This window comes from Rissa tridactyla, chromosome Z, assembly GCF_028500815.1.
Source record: "Rissa tridactyla isolate bRisTri1 chromosome Z, bRisTri1.patW.cur.20221130, whole genome shotgun sequence".
Lineage (NCBI taxonomy): Eukaryota > Metazoa > Chordata > Aves > Charadriiformes > Laridae > Rissa > Rissa tridactyla.
Genome location: NC_071497.1, coordinates 9,552,261 through 9,558,260, shown reverse-complemented (window position 1 = coordinate 9,558,260; position 6,000 = coordinate 9,552,261).

Here is a 6,000-nt window from a genome sequence, read left to right as displayed (position 1 = left end):
GTTGGTCATTGGGTGCGTTAAATGCGAGCTCAGTATGGGATGCAAGATGCAATTATATCCTCCAGCGCCCTATTAACGCCACTGGGGGATGTGTGAGTGGTCCTGTACCATGTTCCTGTATTTCATGGGGAGCTACTGAGTATAATATTCGATGGAGTGCTGATGTATATTCTCTACAATATACAAACCCATTAAATGCCTCAGGGTATATTAAATACCCTGCAAGGGATAATAATGAGTGTGCCAGGGCATGTAATTATAACTTTTTTGACTGTCCTCTCAGCTGCACGTGGGCTATCTGTTCATATGTGTAGAGGTGGGACAAGGACAAGGAGCAGATACCCTCAGCAACAGAATCTTCTCTCTGGAACTGCCAAGTAGAAATCCGATGCAAAGACATGGACACAATGCCATTTCTATGGCTATACCCTCCTGTTCAGAGAGCTCTAACAGAGGGCTGCTTGTGCAGTAACACCAGTTACTCACAACCCTCTGTCTTAGATTGTAGTAAGAAAGGCTATTGTACTACCAGACCAGGTTCATGCCGAGCATCCGCTGTCCTTGCATCTGCTCACTTAGTAAGGGCATGCTCTGACGGCCACCTGTATTCCCATCTACATTGAACTATCCCTCGGCCAGCTTGTACACTGGCTGTGCTCTGCCTCTGCCCCATGTATCGGGAAGGGCCTATCCCATGCCAGTGGTAGGATCAAAGACCACGGGATGTATGGAAGGGGTGGCAAGAAGTCCGAACACGAATTGGATAGTGGATGGAATCTTTATTTGGAGTATGAATTGCCCTGGTACAAAACCAACAAGCCATTTTGGATCCAGGTCTACAACTATCAGCTTTAGCCAACACCACATCTGATGGTCTGAAGCTTTTAAACAATCAATTATGACATACTGTGGAATAATTAAGTGGAATAAATTGGCCAAGAATACAAAAATACAGCATTGTTCACACATTAAGGAAAGTCATAAAATCAAGAGGCTTCTGAGGTAGAATACAGCCGCAGCTAGCACACGAAGAATGCAACATCTGTGATTCCTTGTACAAGGTTGTTTGCGAAACTACACGAGTGATGGAATGGAACGCGCTTGTTCCGTGGCCTTCCCTTGTGACGAATAGCAGATATGGGGACAAGATGGTACTAGGGAACTGATAAGCGGCCTACACGCTACCCAAGCCAACATTTCGTCAAATGTTGATGAAATGCTGTCCTTTGTGCGAACTTTGCTCACCACAATGTACCAAAACACACCTCCATCCCGGAGGCTATCCGCCCCCGAGGTATGAACACTCCTCCTTGAATACATTAATCATAATAAAAGTACGTATGACTAAAGTCACTCAAACTCCACTTTGAAGATAAAAAAAAAATATAAAAATAGCCCAAGAGAGAGGGGATGTCAGGGAAGACACCATCGCGAAGAATTCCACCGCTGATTTCCGGGATCAGTCGACGGGCTGAGCCTTTCTTCCCCCCCATGGGGACGCCTTTGGGTAAGACTTCGATTACACCGAGCGCTTTCTCAGGGACTTAGAAATTTCTCTAGAGAATCTCTACCCTACATTTATAGCCAGGCTGTATCGTTTATAATTTTGTCGCACGTTTGTATACTTAACAATACCTTTATTTGCACGTGCTTTGCAGACAGTGTATTGATCACCGGCAATCCTAAAGAACCTGTATATCTGTTGGTTAAATAAACTGCACTGTTTAAGTAGCTAGTCGTTTCGCTTTCTCACTGAACACGACCAAAACTTGAGAGTGGCCGTGCTAGTTCAGGAGCACGACTAGACTGAAGGTGCAGCCCACTATTAGCGTATCCAAATCGTAATAGTTTAATACATATTAAATGCGATTGGACTGATAGTGCTGAATTGGGCATCACTCAGAATTTAAACCTAGCCGCACCTGGCCTCCCACCTCGGTGAGGAGTGTTAGAACGCAAGGGGGTTTATCTTCTGCCAAAACCGCTTGGCCCCGTTTCATGCAACACATACCAGTAAGACGACCATTTAAAACTGAGCGGTATTAGACTTGATTGTGCTAGAGAGAGGCTTATGTGGAGTTCTGAACCTGGCAGTGGATGAGTGTTGTGTCTACATCCCAAATGTATCAATACTGCTTCAAGAGCAAATCATTGAGAGGAAGAAAGTAGACAAAGATGCAGAAGCGATCATTGCTGGACTAGGAACAAACTGGTTGGGGTAAGTTTTTGACATGTCTGGATTTTGTCTTTCTGGGTGGCTAACCAGCCTCCTTCAATCTTCGATAATGATTGTGTCTATGATAGTTGTAATCTGTGTTATGAGAAGTTGTATTAAGCACACAATAGTAAGATCTGTGTCAGTTGTGAAATATACTCCCTTACAACCTGTTCATGTAGATGATATCCCAGTATAGCTGTAGAACAATTGAGAAATGATGATCCACAGTGAACATTGAGACTCACCGAGACTGTGCTTCCTTTTAACTTTGGCAGTAAGAGGTGACTGTACCACCACTCCAAGGAAACCAGTTGGATCATGACTGTGGTCACAGGGTGGATTGTGTGGCAGATGCACCCACCTCGACAAAGCCTTAATAAAGTTCAGATAAGATCTGATGAAAGCTTGTGAAAACCTATACAACAATATATAGGCTCTACGAGGGCTATACAACCATATATGACCACAGGTCAGATTTGAATTGGGTATAAACAGGGCCTCGTGAGAGAGACATTTTGAGTTGGTCTCCCTCAGAGCAGTGATTCTGTGGCTGGGGGCTCTCCCTGCGGGTTGGGACACCATTCCTGTCTTATCTAGGTGAGTGGTTATGCAGTTTGGGTCTGTTGGATCCCAAGGTTGGGGCAACTCTAGGTTGACAGATTTCTGTTGTCAGAATTAAGGTGCAATGACACCAGAGAAGTCCAAACAACAATTGATGTTTATTAACCAAGGTAACCTTTCTGAAGTATAGCGTTGCATCATGTCATTAAGCTGCCATTTGGAAAAATTAGTTAGAGAAGGAGAGAGAACAGAGAAAAGAAAAAAGGAAGAGAGAGAGACGGAGAGACAAATCACCAGTCCCGGGTCCAGTGTTGGTCCAGCCAACCAAAGAGGGTTCCGGGTTCTGGGGGCACCGTGCGGGGCAGCCTCTCCCCTGGATTTATATAGGTGACCAGTCTCCTCCGCTAGTCCACCACCTTGCTCTTCATGTAAATTAAGTGTCACGTGCAGTTCTTTCTGGAACATTCTGGAAGTTGGTTGGGATTAGAAGTGTGTGTGGCTACTCTGGAGTCTTGGGTGATAGTTACCCAGCAAGGATGCATGGTTTTGTAAGATAAGGAAGTTTGTTCAGAAAAGCGCTGCCTCATCTCCCAGGGCCCTCTTTTCCAACCACAACTTGTTCGTTTTTCTTCTGTTGACACTCTTCAGGGTCACTCTTCAGTGAGTGTTTGAGGCAGTTTCTTGTATGCTGGGTCTCTACAAGGTCATCGACCATAAACCTTAAGAATTCTTAAGTCAGCAGCATAGTATTAACTCACGAGCGACATCCTGAACCTGCGGATTGTGAATATTTGTCAGAGTCTCAAAGCGGCTTTGGTTAGAGTAAAACTTAGTTTGATTTTGTTACCGTGTTGTAAACATAAATCCTGTTTTCAGTTTCTTTTAGTCAGTCTGGCTTGGTTTGTGAGGTTCCATGACAGCGCTCTCTGGCAGAGCGTTGCCCGAGGGCTGGGCGCTGATGGCACCTGGTCTTGGAGCTGGCTGAGCTCCAAGTGGTGTCACCAACTCCAGTGGTGGGAGTGACTTGGTTGCTTTGCACTTGTTTCCTAGAGGAGACACCATCCCTTTTGCTGGACTTTGAGCACCAAGAAGACAGGGAGCGGTGCATACATGAGGCTGTCATTTCTGCGGGGCTCCTCCTCATGGCTGCATGGCAATGCTGTCCGAGCTCTCTCCAGCTGCTTTCTCTTGGCTGCGCTCTCCATCCTTGCCACCTGGCTAGACACGCTCTCGATGAGCTCAGCCAAGTCTCAGTAGCACCTAGGCCCCTTTGAGGGGCGACTAATGACACCAAGGGAGAAGGTGGTGAGAGGATTTCTGAGATGCAGCCTTTGTGTCTTTAAGCAGGCTACCTGTCGTGACTTCCACCCTCCATAGGCTTCCTTTTTGTGTTTTAGTTTGTCCAAGATCATCTTGTTCATCCATGCAGGCCCCCTGGTGTTTTTGGCTGACTTCCTCTTTGTTGGTATGCATCACTCCTGAGCTTGGATGAGGAGATCGTTGAATATTAACCAGCTTTCTGGTGACAGCCCCTCCTTATCTCCTCTGCCTGTCCTTCCTGAAGAGCCTGTATGCTTTCATTCCAACACTCCAGTCACAGAAACCATTCCACCATGTCTCCGTGATGCCAGTAAGATCATAGCCCTGCAGGCGTGCGCATGGCTCTAACTCCTCTCGTTTATTCCCCATGCTACATGCATAGAGGCATTTGTGTCCCCAGTGAAGCTGACTCAGTGTCAGGAGTGGCTGGAATTCCTTCGTGCTGCACTCCAGGTGCTCTTCTCGTGACCTGTGATAAGTGCGTGCCGACTCCTGCAGAGGCTGGGAAAGCTTTGGTTGGCTGTGAGCCCTGGGGAGGTCCAGGCTTCCCTAGGCTAGGCAGGTTGGTGTCCTGGTGATGCAGGAATGACCGGGAGTAGAAGCCATCACTGGGGGCCCCTCTGCAGCCCCACATGTGTCCTCAGGGCAAGGCTTTGGGTACAAAAGGTAATGGGGGCCATGTGTGCGTACCTGCATGCGTCTGTGTGTGCACGTGCAGGCATGGGGTGCTGGAAGATGTGGGCAGCATCCCAGCCAAGGTACAAGAGAACCCTATGTGTGGGTTCCACCTGTCCCTTGCAGGCCAGGAGCTGGCTCCAGTGTCTGGCCTCAAACCAGGCCCCCTGTCCATACATGTGGGTGGGTTCCCACCCGCTGTGTGCTCAGGACAGCGTTTCAATAGGGGACCCCCAGTCCCAGGGGGCTGAGGATGAAAGGTGGGCTCAGTGGCTGGGCTCTGCCTTCCCAAAGGCATCAGCCTGTGCTTGCCCTCCCTGCGCAGGGACTCCCAGGCTCCCGGCCCTGCAGCCCCCTGCTCGGGGGGAGTGATTGGCAAATGGGCTAGGGGACTGGTCCTGCCAGCCCGACAGGCCATGCAGCTGGCAGAGCAGTGTCCCTTCCAGGGTACAGGGCACAGGGGCTTCAGAGCACAGCTTCTCTGCATCCAAACACCTCTTTGGAGGGATAACCAGGGCTCCATGGCTGTTCACAGCACTCTCCCAGGGCAGATTGACACTGGCAAAAAAAAAATGGTGGGCTTGATACTCCCAGAAAAGCTACACTCGTATGGAGAAATGGGTGTCTTCATTGAAGACTCAGGCCTTGGTTGACCCACAGGAACTGTCCAATGGCCATCTTGGTTGAAAGTTTAATCATTTATGAAAGAGAGAAACTTTCTAAAGTAACAAAGTCCATTTTTGGCAGGATAAACTACAACATGAAGAAGAAAGCTGTGATGTGGACAGGTAAAAGAGCACTAGCAGCAGCATGTGCAACTAAGCCAGACCCAGGTCCCGCAAGAGTCAATAGTGGGACAACTACTACTGAATATCTTCCTTAATGATCTAGCTAGTCAGCTGGAGTGCACCCTCAGAGTGTCTGCAGACCCCACCAAGATGAGTGCTTGGAATCTGGGGGTTCTTTTGGACATTACAGAGTCCAGCTCCCGCAGAACCTGGAAGCGTGAGATTCCCATCTCTGCATGCTGCTTGTGCTCTTCGCTTCCACAGCATGTGTCTCGCCCTGAGCAATGGAAGGATGGGCTGCTCTGTGGCTCTGGCCCACGCGCTGGCAGCAGCGCTACAGTGCGCCCTGCTTTTCTGGAGGGCTCATTGCTACCCCTTTGGGGGAGCTTCAGCGCTTTGGGGGCTCCTTGTTGCTCTGGTGTCGGGGCTTGAGCTGAC